The sequence below is a fragment of the Dermacentor andersoni genome, chromosome 3, assembly GCF_023375885.2.
Source record: "Dermacentor andersoni chromosome 3, qqDerAnde1_hic_scaffold, whole genome shotgun sequence".
NCBI lineage: Eukaryota > Metazoa > Arthropoda > Arachnida > Ixodida > Ixodidae > Dermacentor > Dermacentor andersoni.
In genome coordinates, this window is record NC_092816.1 from 23,100,994 (window position 1) to 23,122,265 (window position 21,272).

Below are 21,272 nucleotides of genomic sequence, written 5' to 3' on the forward strand. Positions count from 1 at the left end.
TCATTCATTCATTCATTCATTCATTCATTCATTCATTCATTCAATCATTCATTCACTTATTCAGTTTGCACTACTGGTCGCCTGTTGGCAGTCGAATCAAGAGTGGTGCATTTGATGGAAATTCACCGTCTTTCCCTGGCACAGAAACAGCGAGTAACAGATATGTAACTAATAAGAATCCTTGTTTGACGGGTTAGCTTATTTATACCTAATAATAACTATAATGCAGCTCAGCAGGACAAGATTGACGTAGAGGCGCACATTCATGGTTCTTCAGGGTGTGCCAGTTCTTCCTGCCTCTGATAGTCCTCGGCCTGCTGCACCGCTAGAGTATTAAAACCAATGCATCATTAATTTATTTTTTTAGTGTTCGTTGAGGCGCACCATTAAGTCAGTGTTCGCACCCTATCAGTTGTGTTTAATTTCTGCGCACCACGTCGGACAACAATAAGGTAAAATTCGTTGTGCTCGATTTCGCAGAAAACTAAGCATACCGCATAGACATCAGGAGAAAACTGAACAGATAAACCTTTTAAATAGCCTTAACGAAAAAGAATTTTATGGCGAATGGACACAGCGTGACCTATACTTTTCCAAGCGAAAACAATTGAGCCAAAACTACGAGAATGAAGCGATGAAGCCGCAGGCACGGAGAAATGCGTGTAGACACGGACGCGGCTTAATGCACTCTGTCGTCGCCTGACAGATATTCGAGCACACAGAAAAAGGCTCTAAGTGACTCTGCGATCCGGAATACGTCGAGCTGTCGCGCAGCCGCGCCACTGGCACGGAATCTGTCTCACTCGACGACGGGCCCCTGAAAGCGATTTCCCTATACTGGGTGCAAGCACTCCCTAATCGCCCATACGTCATTTTGCACTGTCACTGTAATGGTCTTGGTCGCATATCACGTTCTCTTTCTTTCTCTCTTTCTATCTTGCTTTCATCTATCACTACTATACTTGTTATCCTTCGTCACCATCCTCTTCGTACCTTTTTTTTTTATATTTCGCGCTGATTTCCAGGCAACATAAAAAATGGGAAAGCTTTAGTAAGATGTCACCCCCCACTTTGTACGAGGCATACGATATGTTCTGTGAATGAACTATTTGGTGGACTCGAAAGCAGCCCTGACAATATGCATGGTGTTTCACGTAATTAGGTCAAACTTTAAAAACATGCATAAGCCACGTAGCAGGACCAAACAAGCTAATGTTGTTTGCCGTCGCTTGGAGATACTCAGATTACTTTTTGCATTCCACCTAGTTACATAATTATTCCTAATTAATTAACAGACTTCTCTATAATTATAATTAGAAGAAAAGTGTCAAAGAGAAAATTGTACGGCAACATTAAAAACTCCCGATACAGTTTTCTATTACTCAATACGTGCTATACATAAAGGTGTTTTAAGCACGTCGCGCTGCCCGCATGCATTTCCCGGTTAAGGCTTCTGTTGTGCAAGCTGCCCTGGCGACGGCAGCTTGACTGTTGCAACAGAGAGTTACGTAACTACACTTTCGTAAGTAAAATAATAACCCGACCAGCAACTGATTTGCGCTGTGACACTGTTATGGGAAGCCAACGTATAAAGAGGACTCCTGAAGAGCAGAGTGCATACGAGGCACGGCGAATTTATCTTCCCTCTCGTCCGCTTTTTGTAGGTGCACGAAGTAGCGGCGCAAGCCAAATAACAGGCCGTCGAAACGCCTTAGGTTGATAATTAGGCATGGCGCATGTGAATGTCGCTACGTGAAGAATTTCAACTTACGTTGTTATGGCTAATGGTTCTAGTTGTTGTTTACAGCTTCGTTGCCCAACCACCTTCACAGCGTGGACTGGAGACCATTTTCTTTTTTAAGCAAAACTTAATATAGTCCTCCCTGTCGTTTTAGTAATCAACCCTCCCGACTCATTCTCACCGAGTGGGCTTCGGCGTGCTGCTTTTTGCAAACAACGACTAGAAAAGCGCTGGTACTACCAGATTTAACTTCTTAACTATGAACATGTTCAAGAATCCAATAAATTCAACCAGATATAGCAGGAGAGATTTCGCCGATGCGGCGACGGCGACGTGGGTATTGGATTATCGCGAGGCTTCCTACCGTCGACGACTTAGAACACGTTCGTTCCCAACTCGCCGAGCTAGCATCCCACTTTCTTTCGCTTTTTTAAATATTTTCTCTCACTGTGTAACTTCGGAATGCACAAATTATTGCCCGAAAAGAATTCGCGCGAACATCCGAGGTTTTGAAATCAGGTGGCCGAAGAGACTACAAAAGCAAAAATAGAAACAGAGCTCGAGCATGTAAAAACCTTAACAGGAGCACAAGGTACGGCTTTCACAGCACGGAACTCGCGTTCTCCCGGGGCGGCCCAGATGGCTTCCTCGCCGTCTTTATAGCTAAGCAGGGACGAGGCGGCGGGAGGGTTATGACTGGCGCAATTTGCAACTCATCTGCATAATCATGTTTAGCGGGGCCCCCGTGTTTCTACTGGAGGCACGTAAACCTACTACTCTGGAGGCCAGACTGCGACTCGCCGTTAGCTTTGCCGGCGACGTGCCTATAGTGGGGCCGCCGCGCGGGCTTTGCCCATCCTCCTTCCTTTCTTTCACGCCCCGTTTGGCCGAGGAAGAGCACAGATTTCTCGACGGCGGCGGTCGGTGCTCGGTCGCGGTGCGCCTCGCCCGCAACAGTCGCTAAAGAATTAATAAAACGGGACTATTCGCACGGAGTTTCAAAATATGCCAAATTTTGTTTGATTGATTTTATATAAGTGGGTAGCTCGTTCGTTTTAAATCCGCAAGGAACGGTGCGTTGCGTGCTCAAGTTTTTAGCACTCGCACCGATATGACTTCTGCGTCAATTTCTAAACATTGAAATTTTCTTTTGCGCTATTCCAAGTTTCGCTCAAGGTTTATTTTGCTTCAGAGTAGTACACGTTATACCGCTGTACTTTTTTTTTTTGTGGATGCTGAAAGCTTGCATGTGTCGTCGGGGACTGACTCCTCTCCCCGTCGGGGATATTCACTAACACTCCCCCCTGGATGGCAGCGATGGCCTAGTGGTTGAGCATTTGCTTCGGAAGCGCGAGGTACTGCGCGTTCGAAATCCGCTGCTGCCGGTAACTAGGAGGAAGAGGAACAAACTTTATTCCGTAGAGTAAAAGATAAGTACGCAAGCAAGAAGTACTCTGCAGGAAACGAAAGGCAGGATATGTAAGCGAGTTGAAAAAAGAGGAAGCTGTCTCTACACTACCTGGAAGCCCCACTTGCACAAGTCAAGACTACTCGGAATTCTTCTAGAAAGCAGGTTGCGTGCGTACATCAACGGATGCTTATTTCAACCGATACCACGCAAAACAGTGCAAGGCTTACTGCCCGTAACTACACGCGAGCTATCCTGTCACCGCTTCTGATTGTGGGCAAAACTGAACCCCCCCCCTTTTTTTTTTTCTATCTCGCTTTCGCTGTAATCGCGCCCGTTGTTATTCCTCACTCTTGCGACAGCGCACACGTCAACACGTCAACAGGCACGCGCCCCTTTGCTTTTTCAGCGCCGACGTTTACATTCACGTCAAAAGCGCAGCATGGCGGGGGCAGCTCCAATAGGTAAACAAAGGAACGCCAACTTCGCCTGCCCCGTCTTACGCCATGCTCCCACGCTGTCCCGCTCTCGAGTGGACACCTCTCACTTGGAGCTAGGCTGTCTGGCAAAGCACAGACCAAGGACCCGACCAGTGTTTGCGGATTGCCGCGAGGTCAGGTCGGCGGTCGCCGCGGGAGAGCGTCAGGAATGTGGTTCAGGCCACCCCCCCAGCCAATGCCTCTGCGGCGAATGCCTCGACGTCGCAATGGCGCGAGCTAATCAGCCGGCCTGCCCGTCTGCGTGTCGCAGACTGCGTTTCGAGGAATGTCACTGTGACCGAAGAACTGACCACTCTCGAGAGCAGAGGAACCGGCGGCGGAGCCGTTGATTGATTCGCTTATCCGGATAGGTAGAAACGTCGGCGGTTATTTTGCAGACGGGCAGCTCTCCGCAAAACGGGAATTGCGGGTCCATGAAAGAATGGTTTTATGCGCTTTATGTGGAATAGAGCTTTGCCCTGCGAGAGCGGATGGGCTTCGTGAGAGGAGGGGAATGTGCAAGATGTAAGCGGAATAATAAAAAAGATATGCATTTCTAGCGTTCACGTTGGAAAACATGTGACGTGAAGCTTTAGTCAAGCGGAGTGTGCTAAATTCTATGTGACTAAAAGGCGATGCCTACAAATGTGTTTACTTTCATCTTATGCAGCGCGCAAACTCGTGCAATGTTTATGTTTATCCACCGTGCACGAAGGTCGCCGCAATAATCTCGTGCAATTTTTATGTTTATGCTCTACCCTGCTTACAAGCTATGCCAAGTGCAAACACCCAATTCAGGCGGATGCACAGCGGCACATACCGTATGGCTAACTCAAAGAAAATCAATAAAGAAAGCCCAATGAACGTATGCACTATTCCATTAAGACGTCTGCGTGCTTTAATGTACCTATCAGCCGGCGTTATGTACGCAAGTTTTAGGAAGATATTTATATTTTTATTACGCAGAATTAAGATGGCGCTTGCTGGTGCTGCTTTGTGCGTCAGCACACAGAGGTCATACGCGTACAAACCCGTTTGCTATTATTTACTTGCATTCGGCGCACGTATAGGTGGTCTCCTGTGGGTTTTACCGGCTCCCTAGGTCATATCAGAACATTCCTGGCCATTCTGGAATAGCTGGAAACGAACAGGCTGAGGCGGAAGCAAAAAGACGCACACTGACGGAACCATTATAGAAATTAATTTTTCCCGGTATGACATTAACGCCTTGCTCCATAACTCCATCAAAACTTCTATGGCGCGACATTGGGACAACTCCGAACATCGGCAAGAGCGCCTCCATAGACTTGAGGCTAGTTTACAATTCCGGCTTCCACTTCGGTTGCGGAGAGGCCAGGAAACACTCATTCATCGATTACGGCTGGGTGTGGCATACACCCACCGATACCTTCACAAGATTGGACAAGCACGGGACCCTGACTGTAGCGTCTGTCACACTCCTGGGACAATAGCTCACGTACTTTGCGCGTGCCCTCAATATGCGGCCGAACGAAGAACACTCAAATCTACTGTTGACTTCTTGGACTCCCGCCCCTTTTCGGAAGAAAAGCTTTTGGGGGCGTGGAGGAGTGTTGACTGTGCCAAACGTGCCAAAAGATCACTTTTCACCTTTCTAAGTGAGACTGGTTTAGACGATCGCCTCTAGAACCTGTGAGACGTACAGATAGTGCGAAATGTGTTTGTGCGATAACTTTTTGTGCGGACAAGATTATTCTTGCGTGTACTGTGCCTACAGTGCGCATCCGCGTATTGGACAACGTGTATATAGTAGCTCATTGTACCATAACATAATCACCTGCCTCCTACTTCTCCCTGTTTTTCCCACTTCCCCTTACCCCAGTGAGGAGTAGCAGGCTAGAGACACGCTGTCCAAGCAGACCTCTCCTCCTTTCTCTCCATTAAAATCTGCTCCTCTTCTTTGTTTGCCAATGCATAGGCTTTGACGCCAGACGTCAACCTCCATAGAAGGTACACAGAATACATGGCAACAAGAGTAATTTAAGATATATTTGTCTTGGTTTAAGGTTAACGGAGCAATGGCAACAGCAGCAACCGAAGCGGTGGCGAAATGGTAGAGCGTCCACCTCGTATGCGGGAGGTACTTGGTTCGAATAGTGGTGCCACCGGGAAACCCACCGTTTCCTTATAATGGGTAGAGATGTACCCTGCCCTGGTGATAGGTTTCTTAAATGGGTACTCCACTCGAAAAGGGGATCCTATAGAGATTTGCGAGGATTTTCGGGAGACCCTTGACCCCACCCCACAGCTTTGGTAAAATAGTCTAGCATCCGCTGCTGCTGTGGGAGGCAGGCGAGTGCTGGCACCTGGGATCTACCTGTAAAATTGGTACAAGCCCGCTACCGGCTTGATGCTCGGCAACTACGGAAGTTCCAGGCGCTCGGAAGGACACCCACCTATTGGGACGTTGGCGGCATGGGAGCGCCAGACTGCTTTTTCGAGGGTTGTTTGGGGCGTGTTTGCCTTGGTTCTTGCAAAGCAAGGGTATATATCTTACGAGCCTCTCCCACTCAACGCACCATTGGAAATACGGACGCCTAGCCGGGGGGCTGCTTTTAGCCCTCTTATAAACCGGTGGGTGTCCAGCGGTGGGGATCGAACCAAGTACCTCCCGCAGCCGAGCCGGGCGTCCTGCCTGCCGCTGCTGCTGCTGCTTTGTCAAAAAGCGCACACACAGAAAAATACTCATATAGATCTTCTCCTTTTATTCCCTTTACCCCTTTCCCCAGCACAGGGTAGCCAGCCGGTATTTACACTGGCTAACCTCCCTGTCTTTCCTTCCTTTTGTCTCTCTCTCTCTGTGCTACACCTATATGTGTGCCACTTGGCGGCTCTGTTCTCTGCGGAATTACGCGGGGAAGCAACCAAACGCTGCCTAAATATAGTCGAAGAAACAAATATGGAGCCTTCAAGCATATAATTACTTTATGAAAGTGAAACTTCCTATGCCTTCTTTCCCGGGTTTCAGCGCATCGCCTTGGTCAACTTCTGAACGAGTAAAATGGGCCGAACTTGGAATCAGCGTCGCCGAAAAGTGAACCGATCCTGAAGACAGTGTAATTTGCGTTGGCGTCGTTGGGGTATCCGCGCCTTGCTGCCTTGGCACGCAGGCAAGTAAATTATATGGTACAAAACGCTGTGCCGAAGACGAATCGTGGTTCAGCATTTTCTTGCACGCTTCACATACATTTCAAGGTACGGTTCGCACCTACATAATTTCTTTCTTTGTTTTTTTCACTTCATTCCTTTAAACTCGTTTATCTCAGACCATACAGCACGGGTGAGTAAAAAGGGGAAAACGCGCTACCGTTGGCAAAGCTACCGATCTGGAGGCTCTTGAGAAGTATAAGCACTCCCTTTGTTGTACCCCGCTGTGAACTGCACTGCTTTCGCGGACGGTGAGACGCGATGGACGAAAACAAGGGAAGCGTGTTCCCCCTCTCTGTCCTCTTACGCAATCCTATCATTCATACCCTGACAGCGGGAGCCGCGCCTCACCGACGGAGGTGATAGATGTGACGCAAGCCCACTCGTATAAGCGCGACTCGCACAGCTTGCGAGAGGCACGATCACAGGAGCGCGTCAGATGCTGAGCGCCCACTCCTGAGCATTACGAAAAAGACGAAGACGGCGCTGATACACTTCGGGTCGCCTCCCACGCCGCTGTTCCGACACGCTGTTCAAAAGACGGGTCGGCAAACAGTGGCGATGCCCCAGCGAGCAGCGCGCGATCCTGGAGGAACCGAGCGAAACTAAGATTAAGTTCCGACATCACGTATAAGCATGCACGCAACACGACAAAAAGAAAAAGAAAAAGGAAGAAAACGGGTGGTGAAAATTTTCTTTCGCGCTTACCGCTTGCACGCGATGAAAGACGAGCCCGCGGTAAATGACACTGACATCGAGATAAGTGGACCAGAACAGAGCTAAGTGCATTGACAAGGTTCTGGGAAAAAGAGGGAAAGGGTGGTTTCGGGTGACGGGGGAGGAGAAACGCCGGTGCTTCATCGCGGGCGGTGCCTTGCACACCTCCTTCGCTTCCTCGCACTTCCTGCAGTTTTACTCCTTCCTGCTAATTGCGTGCAGCGGTGCAGAATATATAGAGCTAGTTTCAGCCAATCACTGATCGAACTCGGAAAGCCGGTTTTGCTCTGGAGCAGTTCCTCATTTGCAGGCGCATGGGCTTTCTGTATGTCCGTGGCTACAGCGAATAGACCGTGGTGCCCGCGCCTTGGCAAGTCACGATTAGGCTTGATTTGCTCTTTTACACGTGTCTCGCTAGGGGAAAGCTAGTGGGAGAGAGAACTACGGAATTACAATGAATGGAGAGGCACATGACGAGACGAAGTACTTTTTCGTTATTGACCAGAGCCTAATCATGTCGTATGGACATAGAATGACAAGTCTATAAAGACTGTGATATGCATACATGTATACTATGCATGTGTTTTATTTCTAAGTGTGCTATAATTTAACATCCAGTGGTTAAGCCAAAATGGTCTATGGACTCAGGGTGTAATAGTATAAATTGATAATGCATAAACTTTTTTTGCAGACTACCTGTGGGCACTAAAGGTCCGCTATGCTGCTCGTGTACTTTAAACGAAGGACTCACTTTATATGGAGGTGCAAGGTGAACCTTCATAACGTCCTACCGTGGGCTCTTCGAAATTCGTCCCTTGATTGGCTTACAGCGACTCGTGCTTCAGCGTCGCTGCGCGCATTTAATCGGAACAGTGCGTGTAGCCTCCATCCGCGTAAGCCCAACACTGCGTCGCGCTCGACGACGCGGCATGCGGCGCGGAGTGCCCATCCGGCCGCGAGGCATTGTGCGCGCTCCTTCGCGTAATGGGCGCCCTCCCTTTTGTGCAGCCATCAGGCGACAAAATAAAAGGCGCGGGGCAGCGCGGCTGCAACTGCGACAACGGCGGCGACGAACGACTCTACAAAGAAGCAGCAGCGCCAAGCAAGCAAGTCAGAGTCGCGCGGCACGCACGAACGCGTGCTGCTACGCTTGCGTTCTTTACGCCAGGCGCCTCAGTTTGCACAATGGCAGCCGTGAAGATATGCAAACGAGCGAACGCGCTGGCGGCATACGCGGAGAAAGGCCGGAACGTCGCGCGCCACCCCCCCCCCCCACCTTTCTCCCTCCTTCACATTTAGCCTCTCTTCGCAGGTCGCGTCCTTGCTTTCACTTTTGTTGGGAAGTAATGAGAACACCTTAAAAATAAAGGTCTTCAGTGAAAATGAGAAAGCCTCGGAAGTAGAGGGAGGGGGTGACTATGTGAAGACTTCATCTTGATACAGTCTTTCGTGCTCTAAGTTGTAAGGAAGAGCATTTAATGCGCCCCTGGGACCTCTCTCGCTCGATGAGCCGTGATCATGGCCTTTGTCAGGCCAAAGCGGATCGAATTCCCCCGTCTCGCGGAATGTCACTTCAGCGAAAGTAGCATTTTTGTTTTCTTCTAGAAAACTAAGCAATACTTGCTGCGAGTCTCTCACTCTCTCCCATTTTTCTTTATCCCATCTCGAGAACCCAGGAAACGTATATAGTGATCTTCTTACGTGCCCCGTCGTTCTCAGGTTGCGAGTGACACCGTAAATCAAAACAACTGCCGGTGGAAGCTGTCGTTCACCGAAAGAAAGCGAGGCGGCACTGACACGTGGACAGCTCAAACGAGACGTGCATTGCTGGAAAAGGGTTATTTGTTTTCGCGAAAGGAGGGGGTACATAGCTGGCGTTGCGATCGATAGAGCTACTGCCGCTGCTGCCACTGCCGATCGACGCGAGACGTTCGAGAAAGTAATGCTTATCATTGATCTTGTCCCCGTCACTAATAAAGTGACGATAAATGAACGCTTCAGACAACTTCGGAAACGAAACACCTCAGCTACGATACGCTTTCCCACGGAAAATGGGCAGGATGGAGGTGCACCGGAGGAAGTTGGTATAGCGAGCGACGTAATCGACGCCGCGTTGCCTCCAAGGGTCGCCGCCAAGTGTCACTGTCAGCCACATCGTTGCCGAGAGGGGAAATGCCTCTAACGACGCCACATGTTTCAAATGTTTGTTGCCGTAAGCTATCTGTGCTAGAGAGGGTTGATATCTCGCGTATCTCGGCTACTGTACTTCTACTGGTTGCGTTGCGTTAAAACGAGGGAAACAAAATTCTGGAAGCAAGCGAACATGCTTTCACAAGTACGTTAGGGCACGTGCAACAACGAGCACAAGCCAAGACGAGCGATCCGCTCAACAAGTGCAGCGCTTATCCATCGTACGTACTCAGCGTGCCGCAGAGGAATTTACGTATTGCGGCAGAGTGATGGCGGCGCTCAGGACCTTGATCGGCCGACGTTGATCTTGGTCCTCGTTTATAAACAATCTGTCACGCAGAAAAGTTTTACAAGTTTTCATGCAGTTGCTCTCAAAAGTATTCAACGAGCTTCTGTAGGGGCACTTCTCCACTAAACAGTATAATGTCTCGGAAGATGTGCGCACGCACATGGTTTCCTGAGCATGTTGCTTCTCCGCAATAATAGCCTTACAAAGGAGAAGCCCACGCCTATAATTCTTTCTGTCTCGCCAGTTAAGGCCAGTATATTGAAAGTATCGACGCCAGTTAAGAACACAAACACGACCAACAAGCAACAGTGTAGCTATTTTATATTAATTATCATTCAACTATTCATTATTAGTTTATTAATAATATATTTCTTTCGTAGTGGCTACGATGTTCTTGAAATAGCCACTCGTCGAACGTGCATGCCTGCATCGAATTTCGTTTTACGTATACTTTCGATAACTTTAATTCCTTTTCATCTAGTTGATGCCACTGTTGATAATTACAAAAACAAATGTACAAAATGCCCGTATTTTGCAATTTACAATTTAATAGATGATTATTATTATTATTATTATTATTATTATTTATTATTATTATTATTATTATTATTATTATTATTATTATTATTATTATTATTATTATTATTATTATTATTATTATTTTGTGGTGGTTGTCAAATGCTTAACGCAACGCAAATATGTCCTGCGGGGTTGAGCGCTAGTTTACGGGCAAGTGTGATATACGTCGCCTTGTACTCTTGAAAAGGATAAAACATTTTTTTATACGCTGTCATTCTGCATAGATGTCCAGTAGTACGGAGGGTGTAGATTAAGTGAGTACCGTGGACCCATAAATTTCGCAGCGCGCTTGAAGCAAGCAATCCACCACATTTTCTTGCCTCCGGGCTTACATAGAAATGATGAGAGGAAATAACATTAACGCCATAATACGTTGAAACAGGCGATTACTAGCAAGAGTGCTTTTGTAATAAACAAATAGCAGAAAACGAACGTACTACAAATTTAAAGGATGATTCTCACGACCTGGCAAGAACAACCACACTTAGCAGCTTCGAGATGATTGACTGGGGCCCCCCAGCATGGCTGCTCTCAAAATAATAGAACCGCCTCTTGTTAGTGTTGCACAAATCACCCGCTTATACGCAATGCGCTGCGCTCAGTCTTTCTACCCTAATGGCAGCCGCAAATGTGGGTCGACTGCTGTATAATTACACGCCTGCAGCCTTCAAATTACGCGTGCCTGTTAACTTTATTTTCGCAGCAGCGATCAACCGTGAAAGTCCTTTCGAAAGCACATTGTTCTCTCGTGTTCTCCAACGCATTTTCTCTTCACTTAGCCGGAGGGCGGCCAGCTCAGTTAAACGCCCTTTGTCTGTCCGGACGTCTGCTTCCTTCCTCTCCGTTCGCAGCGAGCTCGCAAATATCCGGACCCCCTCCAGCCACCCACGGACGGAGAGGCAGCGAAAAGTGCTCTCTTCTGTCACCGCACAGTGTGTGCGATCCTCGGCTGACGCGTTTACCGCCGCGTCGACGCACAGCATCATCTCTTTCCGTGCAGTTGCAAATGCGAAAGCGATCTGCACGCAATGCTTATCAATGGCGTCGGGATTACGCGTTGCTCTCGCGCGCGGCTTACACGTAGACCCTCAGCGTGCCGAGTATTCCGGGCGAGAACGAGACAGCCAATTATATATTTAATCCTGAGCGTGCGGGGAGAGGAACCGGGATTCGGGGGAGCACGGCGATGCCCCGTTGAACGCCAGTCTTCGCTCACAAATCAAAACTTTTTTCCCTAAGCAGCGAAACTATTCGATTTCGCTTCTTTAATGCAACCTCAGTATATATGTCTCGTGACTTACATCATTCAGAAGTTCATCAACATTTTTTCCATTGCCCACGCCTTCATCGCTTCGCCCCCCCCCCCCCCCCCCCCCCCGCCCTTCTTTTGTTCCCCGCCCCAGAAACACGCACAAGATAACATGAACTGATACTCACTCGCTATAAATTCAGTCTTTCTCGAAGCCGGAGCTGAGCTCGCCTCGAGTCACGCACTCCCAAGGAACACTATACGCTATTGTCCCGTGCAGCGAAGAAGAAGAAGAAAAAAGAAATGGAAAGCAATGAGGCGCGATGGCGAGAAATATGGAGCGCGATTAGCGGGTCCTCCTCATAAACACTGATTGGCCCAAGGCTCGCGGGTGCTTGGCCCGAGCCTCCGATACATTGTTTGCTCGCCAGTGCGCGGCCGTGTCGCGTCGGTCGCGCTGGCCTAATGGCGCGAGCGCGCCTCCGTCGTTATAGAGCGGCGCGGGTGGCAGTGGGCCGGGTGTGTGGGGGAAGGGGCGGAGGAGGGGGGGTCACTGAAAGCCATATCCTACAACGAGCGTGGCACACACGACGCGTTGTTGCCTTTATTAATCACCTCTCCGCGCAGCACGATGGCTGTGTGGATTAGGGCGGCCGCCTTCTTCATTCGAGCGCCACCGTGTCAGCCTCGCTCTTAGGGAGCGCCGAGGCTGAGACAGAGGTGGGAAAGGAGAAGGGCGAGCGTGAGGAGGCCATCATTTGTGGCTGCAGCTCCAGAGTAGCGTCAGCAGTAGCAGCACCAACAGCTCTTACGAGCCGCTGCCTCGCGAGGTTCTCAAGGCGCGCAGCACATAGGCTCCTTAATGCTCCGAGAATCCCAGTGAATCCCCTACCAGCCATCTCTGCTTTCGGTGCTTCTTTGCGTTGCCGATGTGTCGCGACTCGCTCTCTTTCTCTCGCTACATCTTTCTCTCTCTGTCTACCTATCCCCTTCCTCATACACCGACATGTCGCTCGCGCGGCGTGTCGTGGAACTACGCCCGAACGCAGCCAACAGACTGAATCAGCTCACCTACGGCAATCACTGCATTACTGACGCATGGGGCCGTCTGTCTCCCTTGAGACTTGAGCGCTTGCCTACAACACGACTTTCGGACGGGAAACGGCATGCACATCGAGGTCCGGAATAATTGGGTCCCCGCTATCCACTTAAAGGTCGGATCTCGTCTGTCGATTGCCGGGCGGTATAGGTCGCCCGCATCTTGTTCGCCCTGGGGACTCTCGAAACTCTTTTGCCTCTGGCTTGACCAAGTTTCGGTGCTTCGAAAATTCACCTCCCCTCTTGTCGGTCTCTGCCTAGGCGAAAAACAGTGTGTTCACTGTATACGGACCGAAAGAAAGCGTAGGGGATTTGGCGGCAAGTTTGACCATATCGTTACAGCTCACGACCGCGAAAACTTCTAAGAACGATAGGACCTTACGACGAAGTTTGAATTCTGCAGTAAGCTCGATTGAGAATCGACACTTTGGGAACAGCTGATTCTTTCTTTCTTTCTTTCTTTCTTTCTTTCTTTCTTTCTTTCTTTCTTTCTTTCTTTCTTTCTTAGCATAGCATAAGTATTAGCTTAGTAGCTTAGCTTAGCTTAGCAATAGCATTATAAGTGGTCCTCACACACTTGTAGGTAACCGTAACCATAGGTAACACACACACACACACACACACACACACACACACACACACACACACACACACACACACACACACACACACACACACACTGTCTCCCTTTCTTCTGTCCCTTTTCCAGAAATGTATTTTGCGCCACAAAGTATACCTAGAAAATCTAAGCACCAACTTGCCCAAGAAGAAGTCCTTTTTGACACACACACACGCGCGCACACACACACATACACACACACACACACACACACACACAGAGAGAGAGAGAGAGAGAAGGCACGCAAACAAGCATATGTGCAACTTTTGGATTTCTGATTCCTCCTAAAGCCGTGCTATTGCGCATGTAGCACTCGGTTGCAATTTTTTTATGGCCATGGACAACAAAAAATTTTCTTTAATGATAGGTGCCATCAATCCAAAGCATGCAGCTTTGCCTAAAGCCTCTTACGGTGAGTATCTCCACATAAAAAGAGTTAAAAGCGACATGGCCTGATCAATCCCTTTTTTAACCTGATACGGCGGGTAGCGAGCAGATCGGTGCAAGAATGACTGGTGACATCGTGATTATATGTACATATCTCAATACAAATCCCATGACTAAGGCAAGCAAAATAAAAGATACGACATGCGAAGTACAAGAAAGGCAACAGTGTTATTCGGAAAACGATAGTTATGTCTCGGCAAAATTATCGCATTTAGCTGCACTGCGCCGAAAAAGAGAGAACTTAAAGGTGTCAGGTTTTGCAAAATAAGGCGCTAGTGCACGTGTTTGGTGATTTCGTGCATACTTTGTACGTACTATGTACGGGCAAGTATGGAGCGCCCACTTCCGGTAAAAGGGTAGGCCCAATATCCTACTTATTGCTGCCTTTATCATTGCTTCTTGTGTCAGTGTGTCTGCGCATCTTTCTTCCAGTAACATTAATTCCCACCAACTTGATCAACGTTACGTAGTTTGAATTGTTTCCTTTGGAATTCAAGTGACTCCATGTTCTTGACGATCAAAATCTCTGTACAAGAGTAAATAAGTATAACCTTATCGTAACTGCGTCTAACAGCTCTCCGTTGAATGAGTTCTAAATTACGTTCTACTTGGTCTAATGGTTAAATAGCTCCGTGGAGTACTCGGTTATTTTTTGGTCGATAAACGAAATATATATGTATAAGCAACTATGCATTTATCGTAGAATGCCTTGATGCACTCTGCCGCAAAGACACCGCTCACTAAAGCTTTCTAAATCCTGCTTATAACTTTTTCTGCCTTTACATTAGTTAACTAAAAGGGAAATTTGGTATAAAATTATTATTATTATTATTATTATTATTATTATTATTATTATTATTATTATTATTATTATTATTATTATTATTATTATTATTTGGTGTGAAGAGAAATATACACTTGACAGCAAAGGGAAAGCGAAGAACAGGCTGGCAACTGCCACCGGAAGGGGCACATGGCCTGCCTACTCTTGAGAAAGGAGGCGACAGAAACAAAGAAATGAAAGATAAGAAGAAGGGGAGGAAGGAGGAAAGAAGACGCAACATGACAAATCTCAAAAGTAAAGCAGAACACACACAGTAGAGGCCACGCACCGTAGTGCCGGTCACTGCAAGTAACGTCGCTTAATAATGCTAAAATAAAAGAAATGGTGTCTGAGGTCTTCTAATTTGAAGACAGAAATAAGCTACAAACGTGAAACCGAGTTACATCTAGCAAAGTAAGGAGAGCACGATGAGCCTGGTCGCGTCGAGACGCACAACCAGTGGGGTTACAAACGTCCGTCGAGTGTCGTGTACCGCAGGCCAAGGCGATGACAGTCCATCAATAGAGACGTGCGCTGCGCAATTAAAGCGGGACACTGCAGTGCCAGGTGCTGAAGTGTCTCGCAGCAACGGCAAGACGTACACAATGGACTGGCCACACAGCGACCTGGAAACGTGGTGAGTGCGGTGTTAAACAGAAGCGGCGAAAAAACGCTAATAAAGAAATCAGAACGCGTTGGGCAAGGAACAACCGCTGAAAGAACAGAGACGATGCGCTGCCTATTATTCTTGCGCGGTTCAATTTACGCCTCGGAGGGTGCGTAAATGTAACCAGCTGCGTGCCCCTCTCGTGCGCTCGATTCCGTTAGTGAGTGGGCGGTCCATCTAATTTCCACAATAACATTGTTGCGTTAGGAGGCACTACACCGATAAGCTGAGTACTAAACCTTGATTGCACATGCCTCACTACCGACGGTCAGTGGCATTGTTATGCTACGAACTTTGCTTTCGATTCTTCTCCGACCTCAGACAAATGTGAGCTGGATCGATGTAACAGCGCCACATTGTTTCTGGAACGCAGTAAACACGAAGAACTTCGGGTCCCGCCACATCTACGCGTATAAGTCCCCCCAACACACAAACGCCCATGACGAGCACGACAAGCAAATGTCAAACGAGAAAAGAAGCGAACGTTTCCATCGTCACAGTGTATAAATATATGTAGTCCCAATACATCCACTTCGATTCAATAGGAACAAACGAAGAAATTGTCTGTCGTTGATGATCTCCTAAAGTAAGCGGCACGATCAAATGGCCTAGTACACGCGAGCGCGGATGTTTCATTCCGTCGACATCGCACACACGCCTCTCCCCCTGTATGTGCCAAGAACCATGAATACCGCGCCACTCCTTGCCTCTTCCTTCCTCTCCGGAAGAGCAGATCAAGCGCGCCCAGTGCCGGTCTCTCAGCCGAGACTCCATACCGACGACGACGGGCCGACTGATTGGACTAAACTTGTTAGCATTGATCGCCTACGCCCACGCGGCAGGCTTTCATCGTCTTATTTCGCCGCAATGTGTCGACCTTTAACTTGCTTAAGGCTGTCCCGACAACGTCCAGTGCCCTGCCTTCCCCTCTCCCGCCACCACACACACTTTCTCACGTTTTTTCTATATTCCTCTCTCCTCCTGCCTCTTTTCTTATTGGCTTAGCGAATGAGTCTGTCAAGTCCGTATATAAAGGAGACTTTGTAGCCTCTCCCGCTCACCCTGAACCCCCTACGTGTTTCCAGAAACAGCGAAAAACACAAACACACGTTCACGAAATTTCGCCCAGTTCTGTCTCTGTCGTGAATTGAAGCTGTTCCAGGTTATGTCAAACTGGTCGGCGGGTTTAGTTGTAGAGGTGGATGTAGGGATGACAAATTTTAGCAAAAGTCTACGCCGAGTCCCAACGGAAAGAATGTAGTTATGCATCTGATGGAGTTCACAGAGGCTGTCCGTGCTTGTGCATTATTTGTCATTAACATGAACGAATTCACGATATCTTCAGTCGATGTTAAAGATTTACCATCATTATTAATTATTAGGAATGTTAAAATAAAAAGAATGTAATAACATTGCTCTGGTGACGCAGATTTTTTTTTTTTTTTTTACTTGGCAGCGATGGAATGCAACTTTTTAGGAAAGGAAGAACCGTCAATATGAGTAAAGGAAGCAACAGAGAGATAGAAAGGGCACATGAGGTTTCAATCTGAACCAAAGTGTAAATAAATATATGTTATAAAATAAACGATACAACATTGTACGAATGAAACAAGCAGGAAGAAAGCATTCGTAGAACGTCCAGCACAAACGCGCAGCTGCCAATCGCAAGAGAAAGAGAGTTGACAGCCGAAGCGCGCGATTACAAAAATTAATTATGATGAATAAATAAATTTAGGCGCATTATTGACAGCCTGTTAATAACACGTTACAGAAGTCTATAATAGGTCTAAATGAAGAGAACAAAAGCAGATAAAGTGGGGAACGTGAACCAAAAATCGGTGTGCTAAGCTGCCTTGCGCGAGCTGTACTTGCCCATTGCTTGTTTGCCTTGGTTCTTCTCTCCCAACGCACCAACAGGCCCATTTAGTCTTTTCAACGACGCTTGGTTTGATCCTTCACATTGTGTCGGTGTTGTTTTTCGCCAATAGTTTACACAGCAATAGTCAGTGTAGTTATAAGCAAATAAATAAGTGCTGAAACATTGGCATTGCTGATGGATAGGGCTGACTATCGACTATTTACACTATCATAAGAAAGATAGATAGATAGATAGATAGATAGATAGATAGATAGATAGATAGATAGATAGATAGATAGATAGATAGATAGATAGATAGATAGATAGATAGATAGATAGATAGATAGATAGATAGATAGAAAGATAGAAAGAAAGAAAGAAAGAAAGAAAGAAAGAAAGAAAGAAAGGAAGAAAGAAAGAAAGAAAGAAAGAAAGAAGTGAAACACACACGCATCCTGGCAGGATAGCTCGAGTTTGAACGCAAGAACTGCTGAGGCTGGGTGAACGCGAACAATACAAATGCAGGCAGTTTCTGCGAGCTTCAACAGACGTGCGCAAGCGTGTCCTCCGAAGTCGATCAAGCGACTGCGCAACAAACTGCACCCACAGTGGTTGCTCAGTGGCTATGGCACTGGGAAGCTAAGCACGAGGTCGCGGATCAAATCCCGCCCATGGCGAAATGCGAAAACACCATTGGTAGTTAGATCTATGTGCACGTCAAAGAACGCCAGGTGGTCCAAATTATTCCGGAGTCCCTCACTACGGCGTGTCTCATAATCATATGGTGGTTCTGGCACGTAAAACCCCATAATTTAATGAATTCTTTTAACCAACTGCCTTTTACGAAGCAACGCAACATATAGCATCCTTTCGCTGTATCTTCTTCGCGCATAATTACACAAATTCAGCGCGATACCTTCTCGAAAAAACTTGCATTTAATCCTGCGCAGCACGTCACTTGCAAGCACTCTTAGCATGCTCTAGAGATAAAGCAACCAAATCAGATAGCTTGCAAATAAACACAAGCTCGTTTGTGTTTCGTATTTAGTATACGCGTGGCCTATAGCGTCACCTAACTTTACACCTTTCATTTATAAAGCCCCCTATTAATCTGAGCGCGAAAGAACAGGCACACAGAAGAAGAAACGCTACTGACTTTTCTAACAATATGCTATACTGAAGCACATATTTTCTAAGAAGTATTGTTAATTGAACAGCATAGTTGTAAAGTATATAAGGAGCTGTTCTGACGCAAAAGGCGCATTTTCACGATTCCCAAGTGTTGGCTTATAGTTAAAGCTCGCAAGCCCTTTTAGACTTCAAAACATAGCTGGCGCTGAATTCGAATGCATATGAAGAACAAAATCGGTGCAAATTGAAAAATCAGTTTGAGTAAAAAAAATGATAATAATAACGTACGCTAGTCAGGACACCAAGTCAACACCCTTACTTTACAAGCTCTATCCGTCTACCAAGTTCGCGTTAGCAGGCATCCAGGAGGGAGGAGCAAAGAACCCAGTTAACGAAGCCTCCACAAAGCAAGCCCGCGACTCCACGCTCTTCCAATGGGCAACTCGTCACGAACCGCAGGCGACATACCAGGCCTTCATCTCGGACCCGTGCATTCACCTTGACGCGAAGCCACAAACGAAGCGAACACAGTTATCGGAATGATGCCAATGGCCGTGCTCACCGACCCCATCAGCGTGACCCGATCGAAACGACCCGGCCGCTCTAATTGGGCGTTGTGGACGCCGCGCACGTGCTTACGCCGAGTATTTACTCAGTGCTCTAACCCGAAGTCCCCTTACCCTCGAGCTCAATCCTTGCAGATATATATGAAGATAGTCGGCGAATTGCTTTTAGATGATTCTTGCGTTATTTTGCGTCCTTAGGAGTTCTGTTTCTTTAGCTTGTTTTGGTAAGATGTAACATGTCAGCAGACTAAGCTTAAGAAGTATGGTTCTGTGGTGATCAGATTTATTTTTTGATCTAGAAAAATGTGCTACAGTATTCTTGGTTAGGCGTAATTTATTGTTGTTCTTATCGTTGTTGTTGTGGTCATCGTTATATCGTCGTCGTCGTTGATGTTATACATGCTGTTGTTTGAAATAATGCCGCTTTTATTTTTTTAGCGGTGAATGCTTAATGTATAGAGGATAGTAATTTGTCGTGATCACTAAAACCAAAGCTGACTACTCCTTCTCGGAACTAGCGTGGTAATTCTTTATTTAGATCATATGCTTCGGTACTAGTTTGAGTTTCTTATTGTTGCAAAATTGCCGTAGTTGTAACATAAAACGCACGAATAGTGGGATTGGAGCTGTTTCGTCACAAGGCAAACATAGTCGCAACCATCGGTCGTGCAACTTTAGCGAACGTTGCTAAACCACGGTCAAGAGCGTTACGAGAGGGAACGAGGGGAGTGCAGAAAGCAGTACCCTTATTCGGTGCATTAAGCGCCCACTAAACGTTCTAAAAATTAAGGTGGGCATTCTTATTAACTCGGCCTCACATGTCCGTGACCAAGTTTATTACCTAATTGCTCGTCACACAATGAGCCTGAAGAATGAGCTGAAATATATTTATCCCCAGGACACAGCAGCAACGGCTGCTGTGTACGAGCGCGGCTGTCAGCCAACTATGAGGTACTACTCGCGAAGGATTTCAGGAGTGTTTTACAGCGAAGCTGTCAGCCTCTAGATGGTCGGGATTTTTCGTCGGCTCGTGCTCATTTAAAAACAGTACCGCCACCTCTTAGGTCACTCAGACAGACCTCAAACAGCTGCTGGAAAAGGACTTTGTCTTTGAGTTTCTGCGCAATATAATTACGTTTTCTCATATATCCGAATTACAACCGGAAGCTATCATGTCTTCATCTTGTGTGTAAGTCGTACTCTACGAATGTTTTGACGCAATTTACTTGGAAACATTCAGTTAGTTTGATAAGGCACTTGCTCTCGGCGGAGGGCCTAGAAAAATGAGGATGTATGCTAAACTTCTGCACACGTGGGTGCGCGCGTGACGTACGTGTGCATACAATGTATCAGTCCTTGATGCGTGGGCGCTCTGCCCGTTGCATCTGTCGCACAGCGTGTGCTGCGACCGTAACCTACACCACTTTCATCAATTTTTAGCATTAGTGCAAGAAGAGCATGAGATCGACACTCTGAAACGGACTGTTGCGAAAGAAACTGATCGTCAAGGCGGATTCTCCACGCCTGTTATGTTTGCTGGCGCAGACGGCAGCTGGAAGAGTCGCTGTTCGAAGTGGAAAATCCCTGCTTATTCATTTTTCAAAACATTTGCGCACACGTGCTCGATATGTTAACTAAGTTTAAAAAAAAAAAAACACTTCGGTACATCTGTATGACACGTTAACTCCTTAACGTCCCTGCCTTTACTTTATCCTCCCTGCTCTCTATTTCTCGTATTCAAAGCATTTCTGGACATCTGAGCCGGCACGTTAACTGCTTTCTGAAACCATCTGAGTACATCTGCACGGCACGTTGACGCCTGGTTCAAGTCGTTTGTGGACATTTGCACGACACGTTAACAACACGTTCAAGCTGCGTTCGCACACCTGCACGACATGTTACGTTTTTTTTTCTTATTCAAACCGTCTGCGTACATTTGCATGACGCGTCAATTGGTTCCTCAAACTGAGTGCGTACGTACTGTACACGTGCACGGTACTCATTGAAGGACTCCAACGAAGCTGCCATGACCATGAAGTGCACAAACCGTCCAACGTGTAAAGCAGCTTCGAGCTGAGTGCTACAGGGCCACCGCACTGCTGAGCCACGCGGCCACTATACATCCTTGGCTCCTCCATAGTTCAGATCGGTGCATGGATAACATAAAGGTAACGAGCGAACGCTCGCAAAACTACACGCGCACCCACCCCTTGGCAACTCTCGAA

General features: G+C 47.2%; 1 protein-coding gene across 1 annotated transcript in view; it reads right to left on the reverse strand.

Annotated features, from left to right (window-relative positions):
• LOC126518996 (neuronal acetylcholine receptor subunit alpha-7-like) overlaps positions 1-21,272 on the reverse strand; it is a 353,751-nt gene that overhangs the window by 244,876 nt on the left and 87,603 nt on the right. The window lies entirely within an intron of this gene.